We start from the raw sequence: 15,235 nt of genomic DNA on the forward strand, positions 1-15,235 counted from the left end.
TGTATTTTCAAGAAAAGAAAAAAGAAAAGAAAAACGAAATCAAATGAAAAGAAAAGCAAGAACATAATGGAAAAGCCACACCCTCAATATTGCCAGAATAATAAAGAAAAAGAAAGAAAGAAACATATATATTTCGTATGGTATTGACAAGCAACTGTTGACAAGCCACACCCGCAATCTTCTATTTTCAAGAAAAAAAAAAAGAAACATACTGTATTTTCAAGAAAAGAAAAAAGAAAAGAAAAAAGAACACAGTCGAATATCAACAAGAATATGATGTCTGGGCAGACAGAAACAAAAGCATACAATCCAACATCCACAGTTATCAAGAAAAAAAAAGAAACGAAATCAAAAGAAAAGAAAAGCAAGAACATAATGGAAAAGCCACACCCTCAATATTGCCAGAATAATAAAGAAAAAGAAAGAAAGAAACATATATATTTCGTATGGTATTGACAAGCAACTGTTGACAAGCCACACCCTCAATCTTCTATTTTCAAGAAAAAAAAAAGAAACATACTGTATTTTCAAGAAAAGAAAAAAGGAAAGAAAAACGAAATCAAAAGAAAAGAAAAGCAAGAACATAATGGAAAAGCCACACCGTCAATATTGCCAGAATAATAAAGAAAAAGAAAGAAAGAAACATATATTTCATATGGTATTGACAAGCAACTGTTGACAAGCCACACCCTCAATCTTCTATTTTCAAGAAAAAAAAAGAAACATACTGTATTTTCAAGAAAAGAAAAAAGAAAAGAAAAACGAAATCAAAAGAAAAGAAAAGCAAGAACATAATGGAAAAGCCACACCCTCAATATTGCCAGAATAATAAAGAAAAAGAAAGAAAGAAACATATATATTTCGTATGGTATTGACAAGCAACTGTTGACAAGCCACACCCTCAATCTTCTATTTTCAAGAAAAAAAAAAAAAAAGAAACATACTGTATTTTCAAGAAAAGAAAAAAGAAAAGAAAAAAGAACACAGTCGAATATCAACAAGAATATGATGTCTGGGCAGACAGAAACAAAAGCATACAATCCAACATCCACAGTTATCAAGAAAAAAAAAGAAACGAAATCAAAAGAAAATAAAAGCAAGAACATAATGGAAAAGCCACACCCTCAATATTGCCAGAATAATAAAGAAAAAGAAAGAAAGAAACATATATATTTCGTATGGTATTGACAAGCAACTGTTGACAAGCCACACCCTCAATCTTCTATTTTCAAGAAAAAAAAAGAAACATACTGTATTTTCAAGAAAAGAAAAAAGGAAAGAAAAACGAAATCAAAAGAAAAGAAAAGCAAGAACATAATGGAAAAGCCACACCCTCAATATTGCCAGAATAATAAAGAAAAAGAAAGAAAGAAACATATATTTCATATGGTATTGACAAGCAACTGTTGACAAGCCACACCCTCTATCTTCTATTTTCAAGAAAAAAAAAGAAACATACTGTATTTTCAAGAAAAGAAAAAAGAAAAGAAAAAAGAACACAGTCGAATATCAGCAAGAAACCCATGTACTCAATCTTTTCAAGCAAGAAATATCAGCACATAATCAAACATTTTTAAGAAAAAAAGAAAAGAAAAGAGAAGAAAAGAAAGGGCAGAAGTAACATACCTAGGTATTGACACCTTTGTAGGAGTGTTGCCAAACAATACAGGCTGGTTGGGTCATCATCTACTTGCATCCCATCTCCCATATTCACCAATTCCATTGTCTTGATAAAACAATCCAAGAACAAGAGAAAGAAACAAGCAAGAACAAGAGAAAGAAACTAGGAAACCCAAAGAAACCAAGAAAACTTTAAGAAGGAGTGAAAACAGAGAAAGAAACCCTAAGAAAACCTTAAGAAGAGTGAAAAGAGAGAAAGAAAATTTTTAATTTATATTTTTTGGCGGCAAAACTATGATGACCGTTGTATTCTCTTTACTCTTAACTCGTAAGTTATTTCCGTCCCTCTGAAGTTCTAATTTAGCTACTCTTAAAATTTATTATATTTACTAATTTATATTAGCTAATGTATATACATATTAAAAAATATATGTGTGGATGGACAGCTGAGAAATATATATTCTAATTTTAAGGAAATAAAATTCATTTTAATTATTAAAAATATGAGACATGATTGGGTTGAGAAAAAATTCATCACATATATATATATATATATATATATATATATATATATATATATAATTCATTATAGTTTGACTAATTACTTTGATTAATTTAATAAAAAAACCCGCGATTCACACTAAAATAAATATAATCATAATAATATTTATTAAAAAATTGGCTTTACTAAATGCTAACATCTTTTAAACAAGAGTAACAGAAGAAAGCTTGAGAAGAAGCATTTACAAAGACCTTAATCTAGATGACTTTAAAGAAACTTTGGTTATTGATACCACCATTTAGAAAAAATTCAACAGACGCTTAAACGAGGATTAAAATGCAATGAACATTATTTACCCCCCCCCCCCCCCCCCAAAAAAAAAACAGAAATGCAAAGAAGATTGAGAGAAGACAATCTTAGAGTTCTATTGGTTGTGTCCCCACAATCACAACATAATACAGAATGAAGAAGAGGTACTTACTTACCAGAGAGGTGACTACTTCAGTTGTTTGATGAAATACTTCTGAGGGATCTACACCACAGAACACTGGCAGGGCCTTGGTATATTTGGTTCTGCTCCGCTCCATTATTACCTCCTTAAAACATTTCCAGAGAAAATAGTGTTTACTATTTTCTCTGGAAATGTTTTGAGAAAACAATAACATAAACACTATTTTGAAACGCCTCATCATTATCATGTAAAAAAACACTAGTTGTTTGTTGGGTGCACATGCAAAGAAGAGAGTGGTTCTGATCTGTAATATAATGGGGTAGGTGGTGGCGGTTCGGTGAACTGAAGACAATGGATCTATGGAAGTGAAATGAGAGTCCAAAGATAATGTAAAGTGAGAGAGAATGGACAGATCGCAGCAATAAGTTTTTGAGAAAGGTGAAAGAGAGAGACACGTAGAGATAGAAAGGTAGGAAGCGGAAAAGCTCAAGAGAGAAGAGTGGACGCAAAAAAATAAAAGCAAGCTCTCTTGTCAAATCACAACTTTCACATTAGGTGAAATGAGGACTGAAAAAAGCAATTAATGGCTCTGATCTCTGATCAACAGAACAGTAGTATCTCTCTCTATTCCCCAAATAAACTTTAATCTCAGACTACCATCCTTATAAACAAGAGAATACATCGATATCAGGAGCAAGGGACTCTCTCTGTAGGGAAAAAGCGAAAGACTATGCATGACACCAGAGATTATAAACTACAGAATAGGTGAATGAATGATACATGGCTACACAGCACAGCTAGATAGTTTTAATATAATAATCAATGGAGTCATAGCAGCAGGGATTTTAACTACAATTGTTTAAAATTAAAAAAAAAATGATATACTATTTAATATGTTTAGAATTTAAAAAAAATAATAATAATATTCTTCATCTTCAATCTTTATTAATAATTTGATAATATCACACTATTATTTTTGGAAAGAAAAAAGATTCAAAATTCCATAAGAAGCCAAGTTTTTGAGAAAGGTGAAAGAGAGAGACACGTATAGAAAGGTAGGAAGTGGAAAAGATCAGGAGAGATGCAAGGAACCAAATAAAGCTCTCTTGTCAAATCACAAATTAGGTGCTCTGAGGATCTGACTCTGACTCTAATCTCTGATCAACAGAACAGTAGTCTAGCATCTCTCATATTCCCGAAATAAAGTAACACAAACAGCACAATTAAACTTCAATCTTATTAAGAAATTTTTCAAATTCATTTATTTATTTATTTTATTCTCTTTAAATTAATCACACACTAAACTTAAACAACTATTAATTAACCTCCTCTTATATATATGCATGTTTTTAAAAGCAGAGGCAAAAAGTAATAATACTGAGTGAACCGAAACAGAGCTTCTAAGATTCATTCAGTTATATATAAGAAACTTAACACTACAAACAAAAGTAATAATACAGACAAATACAATGAATGAACCATCATAGAGCACAAACAAATATACATACATGACACGTACAGTATTAATAATGAGGATTTAAGAAAAAATAAAGGTATGGCATGGTATGGAGGGGAAGTTACCTTATCCTCAGCATTCAGCAGCAAGTAAAGGAAGATTATTGAGAAGAATCTCAACTCAAGAGGCTCAGTGTCGGGGGCCATCAAGAGGACTAGCTCAGAAATGCCTCTGTTCAGTGTCTTTTTTGAGCTGAGCTACAAATACAAAAAGAAATACATGTTTTATGGTCGCTGAAACAAAAAAAAAAAGAAAGAAAAAAAACGCAATAACACACTTAAAATAAATGGAAGAACCAATGAAATGAAATGAAAGCAGAGGCGAAAGAAAGTTCCTTTCCTGTGAGTTGAGTTGCTGCTTGTAGTTGGTAGCTTATCTTGTTGAACAAGATCTTCAACAGTATTGTTATTGTGAGTTGAGCTGAGCATCGGCCAAAGGTAACCACCATTTTTGTGATTTGATTGAAAGAAAGAAAGAAAACTTGAAGAAGAACATTCATTCAAGTCAGATTCAATGAATCGTTTGTTTAGAAGGAAGAGAAGATAACGAAAAGAAAAGGTAACCAACCATTTTTGTGATTTGATTGAAGGGTGAGAAGACAATAGAAGAGGGGGCTTAGGGTTTTTCTTTGGTGGAGAAGAGAGAGAGGGAGAAGAAAGAGAGGAATAAGTGAGTGTAATTAAATTAAATCCCGCCCAATTAAATTACATTTTTTACGTTTAAGCTAGATGCCAGTGAAAATTAAAATTAAACAATGAAAACATATATGTACGAGTAAACAAGAGAATACATCGATATCAGTAGCAAGGACTCTCTTTGGGGGAAGATACAAGGATTATAGACCGCAGAATAGGTGAATGAGTGATACAGTGCTACACAGCACAGCTAGATAGTTTTAATATAATAACACTATCATTTTTTGGAAACAAAAAAAGCTTCAAAAATCCCTAAGAAGCCAAGATTTTGAGAAAGTGAAAGAGAGAGACACGTAGAGAGAGAGAGAGAGAAAGGTAGGAGCTCAGGAGAGAAGCAAGGAAGCAAAAAAAAGAAGAAGTGTGCAATTAATAACCAATAAAGCTCTCTTGTCAAATCACAACATTAGGTGCTCTGAGGATCTGACTCTGATCTTCGATCAACAGAACAGTAGTCTAGCATCTCTCCTATTCCCTAAATAAAGTAGCACAAACAGCGCAATTAAACTTCAATCTTATTAAGAAATTTTTCAAATCCATTTTTTTATTTATTTTCTTCTCTTTAAATTATGTTGGAATTTATATATATATATATATATATATATATATATATATATATAGACAATCTATTGGTTATGAATAAGAAGTTTGGTAGTGAAAAGGTATGCCTTTTCGTCGACAAACTGATGTATCTTTTCATCCTAAACGATGTGTTGTTTCATCCTAATGGACATGTTGTTTCATCCTAACGAATGATGAATCCTTAGTTCATCATGGTTTTTAGCAGGAATTAGGATCAAATTGTGTGATTAAATGATGAAAAACAAGGTTAATGTCCTAAGATGTCCTCAATTACAAGTTCAAGAGCTTTATTGGAAATTTGTATGATTCTTGTAGGAAAAGCAAGCTTCAAAGACAACTGGAGAAAGAAGAAGATTCTGGAGCTCAAGAGGAGAAAAATTGCCTAAGTGTTGAGCGCTAAAACGTCCAAACTGAGCGTTTTAGCGCCCTGTTACAGGAAGAGGCCAAAACTTGCTGATGATGAGCGCTAAAACGTCCACACAGAGCGTTTTAGCGCGCTGCTACACTAAGAAGATGGAAAATTGCTGGTCTTGGACGCTAAAACGGCCTGCAATATGCGTTTTAGCGCCCTAAAGTGGAAAAAGATTCTGGTCTTCACCGCTAAAACGTCCAAATCAAACGTTTTAGCGTTGGAGTCAGTTAAAGTTAGTTGAGCATTCACCAAGTTTGGACGCTAAAACGGTCATTCCTTAACGTTTTAGCGTTGAAATCAGTTAAAAGCAGTTGAGCATACGTAAAGCATGGACGCTAAAACGGCCACTTATGGACGTTTTAGCGCCCACATCAGTTTTCTGTTTTTAATTGTAACACTATATAAGGCAAAGCCTTGACACTTAGAGGAAAAAAATCTTGGGGGATCTGAACTCTCTCTCTCTCTTAAACTTAGTCTGACTTCTCTCTAAATTCTTTTAGTTTTTGTATTAGGATTTCCTTGTAATAGTTTGGAGATTGAAGACTTTCAATATGGAAATGAAGTTTGCTTCTTCTTCTCTTATTTATTCCTTAGTCATGTCTGAGTAGAGTCTTTGTAGTCTGAATGCAATGGAACTCCATGATAATATTATGTTGATTTGATTAATATGATGAAGTATTTTTCATGTGCTGATTTGAGATTTTCTGAGTTAATTATTTCTATCAATGAAGTAGTATAGAACAGGGATGTTTATATGACTTCTGTATTTGATAATCTCAACATCAGAATTCTAGTACTCAAGGGATTGATGCTAGAGTTCTGATGTAATCTTAAAACCTTAGTATTTCATGCATGTATTAAGAAAGAAATCACCAAGGGATTGGGGTTTCTGATTAATGTTTCTATCAGGGTAGTAAGGGATTACATCTTGATGATAAGTAAAAGGTTGATTAACACCACATGGAAAGGAATTCACCATATGATCAATTCCTATATGGTTTATCATGGAGGAAAGTTGTTTTCTGACTACTTGTTGTTTTTATTAATTCCTAATCCATATTTACTTGTGTCAATTTAATCAAAATCAATTTTCTGGTGACAAATTATTCATGATTTTTACAAACTCTTATTTGATTCAAATTAGTTTTCTATGGTATATTGGTGTTTGAACACAATTCCTCGTGGGAACGATCTTTACTCATCATTTTATTACTTGTACGACTAGTGCACTTGCTAGATCCGCAACAAGTTTTTGGCGCCGTTGCCGGGGAGTTTGTTTTTCAACACTAACTGATACTATAGAATTCTGAGATTGAATCCTTTTATTTTCAGTAATTTAGTTTATGTTAAAATTCTGGTCAATTTTGATTCTGGTACATGCGAGGTACACTTGATCCAAATTTGTTGTTGTATGATCCAGAATTAGAAAGGACATTGAGGAAGCACAAAAGGGCAGCCAGGCAAAGGAGGCAGTTGCAAGAAATTGGTGAATCAAGTACGGTTAATCAGGAAGATATAATGGCAGAGAATCACAGACCACCACCACCACAGAGGACACTGGGAGAGTACATGACTCCTGCAATGGTTCCTCCAATTGGGAGTGTTGTGCGCCCAACAGTGGAGCCCAACAACTTTGAATTGAAGCCTGCTTTGATACATTTGGTGCAGAAGGATCAGTTTGCTGGAACCAGTGCGGAGGACCCTTACTTGCACATAGAGAACTTCCTATTGTTGAGTGATACTGTGAAGATAAACGGTGTCACAAGAGATGCAATTCTGTTGAGACTATTCACTCATTCACTGACGGATGATGCAAGGAGATGGCTGCAATCATTGCCACAAGGAAGTATAACAACTTGGGATGATTTGCAAACCAAGTTCTTGCAAAGGTTTTTCTCAGCATCCAAGAGGGCCAAGTTGAAGGATGAAATTACAAGCTTTAAGCAGAAAGAGTCAGAATCTATTTATGAGGCTTGGGAGAGATTCAAGACTTTGTTGAGGAAATGTCCACAGCATGGAATTGAGGCATGGCAACAAGCAGCAATCTTCCTGCAAGGAATGACCACTAACACTAGAACCTTGGTGCATGCCACTGCTGGTGGATCATTGACTACCAAGACCCCTCAAGAAGCCTTGGATATCTTTGAGTCATTAGCATCTCAAGAATTTGATAATGCTCCAGTGGCTGACAGAAGGACAGGAATTATCAGGTTGGATGGGTATGATGCTTTGTTGGCAAGGAATGATCAACTGATGCAGACACAGAGACAACAGCAGCAACAATTAGATACCCTTATTAAGCAACTCTCTTCACAAAAGGTAGCTTCTGTGGAAACAAAGAGTGTATGTGCTATCTGTGGTAAGGGCCATGTGACAGAGGAGTGTGATTATGGGGGATCATCAGAACAAGCAGAGGTGAATGAAGTGTGGTATGATCAGAATAATCAAAGGAACTACAACAATCAGGGAAAGAATGTTTATATGCCACCATGGAAAAACAAGAATCAACACCCGGGATTCAGCTATAGTTCCAACCACCAATTGAATCCACCATTACATCCTCCACCACCACATATGAAGGAGCAGTCAAGTGATCCTGCTGCATGGGAGAAAGCGTTTCTCAGTTATCTAAGACAACTCAGGATTATATTCAGGGTTCTACTTCATTCAGGGAAGAGACAACTGCATTTATGCAGGAGACCAGAACTTCTTTTAGAAATCAGGAAGCATCAATCAGAAATTTGGAGACCCAGATTGGTCAATTATCAAGACAGATATCAGAGAGACCACAAGGGAAATTTCCAAGTGATACACTGGTGAATCCTAAGGAGCACTGTAAAGCAATTATGACAAGAAGTGGGTTGGTACTTCAACCAGGGAAAAAGAAGGTGGAAAATAAAAAGAATGAAGAAGAGGTTGTGGTTGAAGATGTAGTCTCTGATGATGAAGGAGAGAAAATGAGAAATGAGAAAAGTGAGAAGGAAGTAGTTGTTAGAGATGTTATAGTTGGAGTTGACAAAGAAGAGGAAGGGAAGGACAATAAGAATGAAGGAGAGGTAGAAGTTGGTAAAAATGCTTCCCCATAAAAGATGATGAAGTGGGAAAAGAAGAAGATGGCTAACAAGAAAGAACAGCCAGTTAGTTTATCTCCCTATGCTAAAGTTCCTTACCCTCAGAGGTTGACGAAAGAGATTCAGAAGCAGCACTATGCAAGATTTCTGGATATCTTAAAAAATTTACAAATTAACATACCATTTTCTGAAGCACTGGAAAATATGCCTCACTATGCAAAATTCATGAAGGATCTTCTTACTAAGAAGAGGAAATTAACTGATGGTGAGACAGTGGCCCTAACAGCAGAATGTAGTGCCCTAATCCAGAAGAAGCTTCCTACAAAAATGAAAGATCCAAGAAGTTTTAGTATCTCTATTGCTATAGGAGATGTGGAGGTGGGAAAGGCATTGTGTGATTTGGGAGCCAGTATAAACTTGATGCCATTGACAGTATGTAGAGCTTTGGGAATTAACACTTTAAAGGAGACCAATCTTATTCTTCATCTTGCAGATAGATCTATCAAGAGGCCTGGAGGTGTGGTTGAAGATGTCTTGGTCAAGGTAGACAAGTTTATTTTTCCAGTGGATTTTGTGATTCTTGACATGGAGGAAGAGGATACAGAAAGTCCTTTATTGTTAGGAAGACCCTTTTTAGCAACTGCAAGATCTTTGATAGATGTTGAACAAGGAAAGTTGTTGCTAAGGGTGGATGAGGAAACAGTTACAATTGATGTATTCGAAACCATCAAGCATCCTGTTGATGTGGAGGATTGTTTTAGATTGGATGTGATACAGGAGGTTGTGGAAGAAGTGAATAAAAAACAAGAATTCCCAGTTGAGGAACAAAGATCAGAAGAAGAGATAGGTACAGAGGATTACCAAGAAGAGCCAGAAGTGGAAGAGCTTGAGAAGAAGATTGATGACATTCCAAAAGGAGCACCTAAGGTAGAACTTAAGGAATTACCTTCACATTTGAAGTATGTGTTCCTTGGGGATGATCAAACATATCCAGCAATCATTAATGCAATGTTGTCTGATGAGGAAGAAGGGAAGTTGATTAATGTACTCAAGAAGAATAAAATGGCTATTGGATGGCAGTTTTCAGATCTCAAGGGTATTAATCCTTCCTTTTGCACTCACAAAATATTGATAGAAGAAGAGGTCAAACCAGTAAGGCAACCACAGAGGAGACTCAACCCCACTATGAAGGAAGTAGTGAGGAAGGAGGTGGTGAAGTTGCTTGATGCTGGGATGATTTACCCAATTTCAGACAGTGCTTGGGTGAGTCCTGTGTAGACCGTGCCCAAGAAAGGGGGGATGACTGTGGTGAAAAATGAGAACAATGAGTTGATTCCCACAAGGACAATCACTGGCTGGAGAATGTGCATTGATTACCGGAGGCTGAATAAGGCAACCAGGAAGGATCATTTTCCACTTCCTTTCTTGGATCAGATGCTAGAGAGGTTGGCAGGACATGCTTTCTATTGCTTCTTGGACGATTATTCAGGGTACAATCAGATAGCTGTGGCACCAGAGGATCAGGAGAAGACTGCTTTTACATGTCCATATGGAATATTTGCATACCGGAGGATGCCTTTCGGTTTATGCAATGCTCCTGCCACATTTCAAAGGTACATGCTTTCCATTTTTTCAGATATGATAGAAGAATGCATTGAAATTTTTATGGATGATTTTTCTGTATTTGGTTCTGATTTTGATGTATGTCTAGGGAATTTAGATTCTGTGTTGAAAAGATGTCAAGACTGTAATTTGGTTTTGAACTGGGAGAAGTGCCACTTTATGGTGACAGAAGGTATAGTTCTTGGACACAAGGTGTCTAGGAATGGAATTGAGGTGGACAGGGCAAAAATTTCTGTGATAGAGAAACTTCCTCCACCTGTAAATGTTAAGGGTGTGAGGAGTTTTCTTGGTCATGCAGGATTTTACAGGCGGTTTATAAAAGATTTTTCAAAAATTGCTAAGCCCTTATGCAAGTTATTAGTTAAGGATCAAGAATTTCTGTTTGATGATGAATGTTTGCATGCATTTCATGTTTTAAAAGAAAAGTTGACCACTGCACCTATCATGATGGCACCTGATTTTTCATTACCATTTGAATTAATGTGTGATGCCAGTGACTATGCCGTAAGAGTGGTATTGGGCCAAAGAGTGAATAAATTGTTGCATGTCATTTACTATGCCAGTAAGATCTTAAATGATGCACAAAAGAATTATGCTACTACAGAAAAAGAATTACTGGCTATTGTGTATGCATTTGACAAATTCAGGCCATATCTGTTAGGATCAAAAGTTATTGTTTACACTGACCATGCAGCGTTAAAGTATTTGTTGAGTAAGCAGGATGCTAAACCCAGGTTGCTCCGCTGGTTGTTACTATTTGGTTGGGGATAAAGTCTTATCTATCAGTACACCACCATGGTTTGCTGATTTTGCCAACAATTAAGCTGCTGGATTGATGCCTAAGGATTTAACATGGCAACAGAGGAAGAAATTTCTGCATGATGTTAAGAGGTATATTTGGGATGAGCCATATCTTTTCTATAGATGTTCAGATAGTGTGATCCGACGGCGTATTTCAGAGGAAGAACAGAAGGATGTGTTGTGGCATTGTCATGGTTCTGCGTATGGTGGACATTTTGCAGGTGAGAGAACTGCAGCAAAAGTTTTGATGAGTGGCTTCTACTGGCCCACTTTGTACAAGGATGCAAAGAAGTTTGTGGAGGCATGTGAAAACTGTCAGAGAACTGGGAATATTTCTAGGCGACATAAAATGCCGTTGAACAATATCCAGGAAGTGGAGATCTTTGATGTTTGGGGTATGGATTTTATGGGACCTTTCCCTTCTTCCTACTCTAACAAGTATATATTGGTGGCAGTTGATTATGTTTCCAAATGGGTTGAGGCTATAGCTACACCAACCAATGATTCCAGGGTGGTGATTGCTTTTCTGAGAAATAATATATTTTCAAGATTTGGAGTCCCTAGAGCTATCATTAGTGATGGGGGCACTCATTTTGATAATAGGATGGTGGAGTATGCTTTGGCTAAGTATGGAGTGAGGCACAAAATAAGCACTCCATATCACCCACAGACTTGTGGTCAGGTTGAGATTTCCAACAGGGAATTGAAGAGAATATTGGAGAAGACTGTTGGGAATGCTAGGACCCAGTTGTCCAAGAAACTTGATGACACCTTATGGGCATACAGGACCGCTTTCAAAACTCCTATTGGGATGTCTCCATTTCAGTTGCTGTTTGGAAAAGCATGCCATTTGCCAGTTGGATTGGAGCACTTTCGTTTGTCTGCTTATGAAAGTGCCAGTTTGTATAAGGAGAAGACAAAGCTATGGCATGATAGGAAGATCACACCTAGAGACTTCAAGGTGGGGGATCAAGTACTTCTGTTCAATTCCAGGTTGAAGCTGTTCCCAGGGAAGTTAAAGTCTAGATGGTCTGGACCGTTTGTGGTAAAGGATATGAAACCATATGGGGCTGTAGAAATCAGTTCTTTGGATTCGGACAGAAGTTTTACAGTCAATGGTCAACGATTGAAGTTATATGTTGGAAGTGCTGTTGATAGGCAACTACTGACAGTTGCTCTATTAGAGGTAAAATAGATCATAACCGTCAGGCTCGTGACGTTAAACAAGCGCTGAGTGGGAGGCAACCCACTGTACTAGGTATGTAATTCCATGTTCATACCATATCCATAAGAGGAAGAAGAAAAAGGAAATTTTTTTTTGAAAAATCAAAGAGAAATTTTTTGCTATGTGCTGGGCGCTAAAACGTCAACCATGACCGTTTTAGCGTCCCCAGAGTTCCATCATTATGAAACTCTCTGGTTGTGCGCGCTAAGACGTTCATCATGAGCGTTTTAGCGTTCACTGACAACACCAATCCATGCACTCTGGCCAACAGCGCTAAAACGCTAAGTCTTACCGTTTTAGCGCTGTGCTGCACAAAGTGTGTATTTTTCTCTGGACAAGGACGCTAAAACGCTGGTAAGCCCACGTTTTAGCGCCCTGTCACTAATTCGATATAACAGAGTTCCTCTTCTCTTTTCCTCTTCCATTCTTATACTCTGCCTCTGTTTTCCATAACGCATCCTTTATCTCCCATTGTGTATCATCCATCTTCGTAGCTTCTTCCATATCTTCTCATCATCATCAAGGTATGTAACTCATCTCAATTCCTTTCATCTCACTTATCATATCTGAAACATGCATTTATTGGGCATTTTCTAGGGCATTCACATGTTGATTGCCTGTATCTTCGAAGGATTGCATGTTGATTGAGTTTTATTGGTATTATTCTCCTGAACTTTTACTTTTGACTGGTATTTTGGGAATGAGACAACAAATCCAGTGAGTGTTGGTTCTCAGTCGTCTTCAAACAACAACCCAGCGTACACACACACAAGGTGTTCGTGGAAATGCCTGACCCAAAAATTGGCCTAGCGCTAAAACGCTCAGTGCGACCGTTTTAGCGCCCGTCCAGTTTTTACACACGTTTAAGGCCAGGACGCTAAAACGCTCAGTACGACCATTTTAGCGCCCAGGACCTGTTTCATACAAAATTGAGGGTCTACATTATGGCATTGTGGGGTTGTAATTCATACATGTTTTGATCAAAATTCTCCACTACAAGAGTTCTAAATCTAGGATTGTGGAATTGGATTCATGATATGTAATTGTTTGACATTTGGACTGATTTTCTCTTGTTGTGTAGGTACAATGTCTTCTCCTTCTCATCCAGCTCCTGCTACAAAAGGAAAAAAAAGATTTAAGAAGCGAGCACGAGTGAATCAAGGAGGAGATACTGAAGCTGAGCTTACCCCACAGTTTGATGCTCACTTTTGGAAAAGTGAGGAACATGAGAAAAGGTATACTGACAAGACTTCCAAAAGGCCATTTGTTAGAGAAAGAAAATTTGTTCTAGAACAGGATGAATATCCCCAGTTTCAGTCTCAGCTGAAGACCAGGGATTGGGCAACTTTTGGAAGAATACTGGGTGATAGCAGTCCTAACATAGCAAGGGAATTCTTTGCTAATGCATTTAATGGTGATCAAGGAGGCCAGAGGACTTTCACTAGCTGGGTGAGGGGAAAGAAAGTGAAGTATGATGCTCACACTATCCAAAAGCTGCTGAAGATAAGGTTCTGTGACTATATCCACAATGCCAGTTGTGAGTTCAGGAGAAACTGGCAGAATATTGAAATTCCACCAAGGAGGTCACAAGATTGACTCCTGGTAGGAAATCTACAACTCAAAGTGATGATGAAATTGAAGAAAGGCTAAGGACAGGGGAGCAATGGATGGTGAACACTGACTTCCGAATGAGACATTTGCGCAGGCGTCTCCGGTTTATGCAGTCCAGCCAGCACTCATTTCAGATATACATGGTGACGATGTTGAAATCTATATGTGAGGCTCAGGGCTTGGATGTTATTGATTATCAGCCTGCTGTATACCCTCATTCTGATGAGGAAGAAGCCTTTGAGGCAATGGCCCGGACTCACTATGCTAATCATGTGGATGGAGCTGCGCCTACTGATGGTGCTACATCTTCTCATGCTGCACCCACTCCAGAGAGACAGCCTGGTGTCGATGCTACTACCACAGAGACCACTGCTGCTGCTGCTGCTGCTGATGCTGGTGCTATGGATGAGGACAGGAGTGTTGATCCTGAGTACAACCCCTTGCCTACTGTTGATGCAGGATCATATTTGGTGTTTAGTGATGATGACGAGTCCACTGATTAGACTTCTCATTTTGTTTTTATACATTTTCTGTTTTATGGTTTTATTTTGGATATTTTTAGTTGATTGTGGTATTATTTTCATTTTGTATATTTGTTAGTACATTGAGATTCTCTGTTTGAATGATGCACTTTAAAATAGTACTGATGCTATTTGTTGATATGTGTATGTGTTTCAGAATTTGTCAACTGCTTTTTAGATTTAAATTAGTTGCTGGGGACAGCAACATTTAAATCTGGGAATGGGGTGTGAATGAATGACATGATTATGGTGGAATCACACAGTTGATGATGACACACAGTTGATGAGCCACAAACAGGGAAACATCTCAATCATTTCTTTTAAAATTCTTGTGAATATAGTTTTAGGTAGTTTAGGAAGTGTTTTATATGTACAAAGGTTGGATTTAGAGTTGAGATGATGTGAATTTTATAAGGATAGGATGATCAAAGTTTTACATGATGGATTAAACATTTGTTGATGCAATTTGAAATCCCTGCATATGTGCTAAATGATATGTTTGCATGACTCATGTTATGTGAGGAGTAGAGAGATCAGGTTGATGTATATAGAGGAATTCAAGCATGCACTCTGAACTGTGAGACATTGAGCCTATACAGAGAAATTTT

The 15,235-nt window shown here is 36.9% G+C and overlaps 1 non-coding gene across 1 annotated transcript; it reads right to left on the reverse strand.

Annotated features, from left to right (window-relative positions):
* Positions 1 to 7,689: 7,689 nt before the first annotated feature.
* LOC133301613 (small nucleolar RNA R71) lies at positions 7,690 to 7,796 on the reverse strand. The gene has a single exon (XR_009750227.1). It is a non-coding gene; the product is annotated as a small nucleolar RNA R71 (small nucleolar RNA).
* Positions 7,797 to 15,235: the final 7,439 nt, after the last annotated feature.

This window comes from Gastrolobium bilobum, unplaced genomic scaffold (genome assembly GCF_033153095.1).
Source record: "Gastrolobium bilobum isolate Gb01-03AN ecotype WA unplaced genomic scaffold, APGP_CSIRO_Gbil_v1 utg26694, whole genome shotgun sequence".
In the NCBI taxonomy this organism is placed as follows: Eukaryota; Viridiplantae; Streptophyta; class Magnoliopsida; order Fabales; family Fabaceae; genus Gastrolobium; species Gastrolobium bilobum.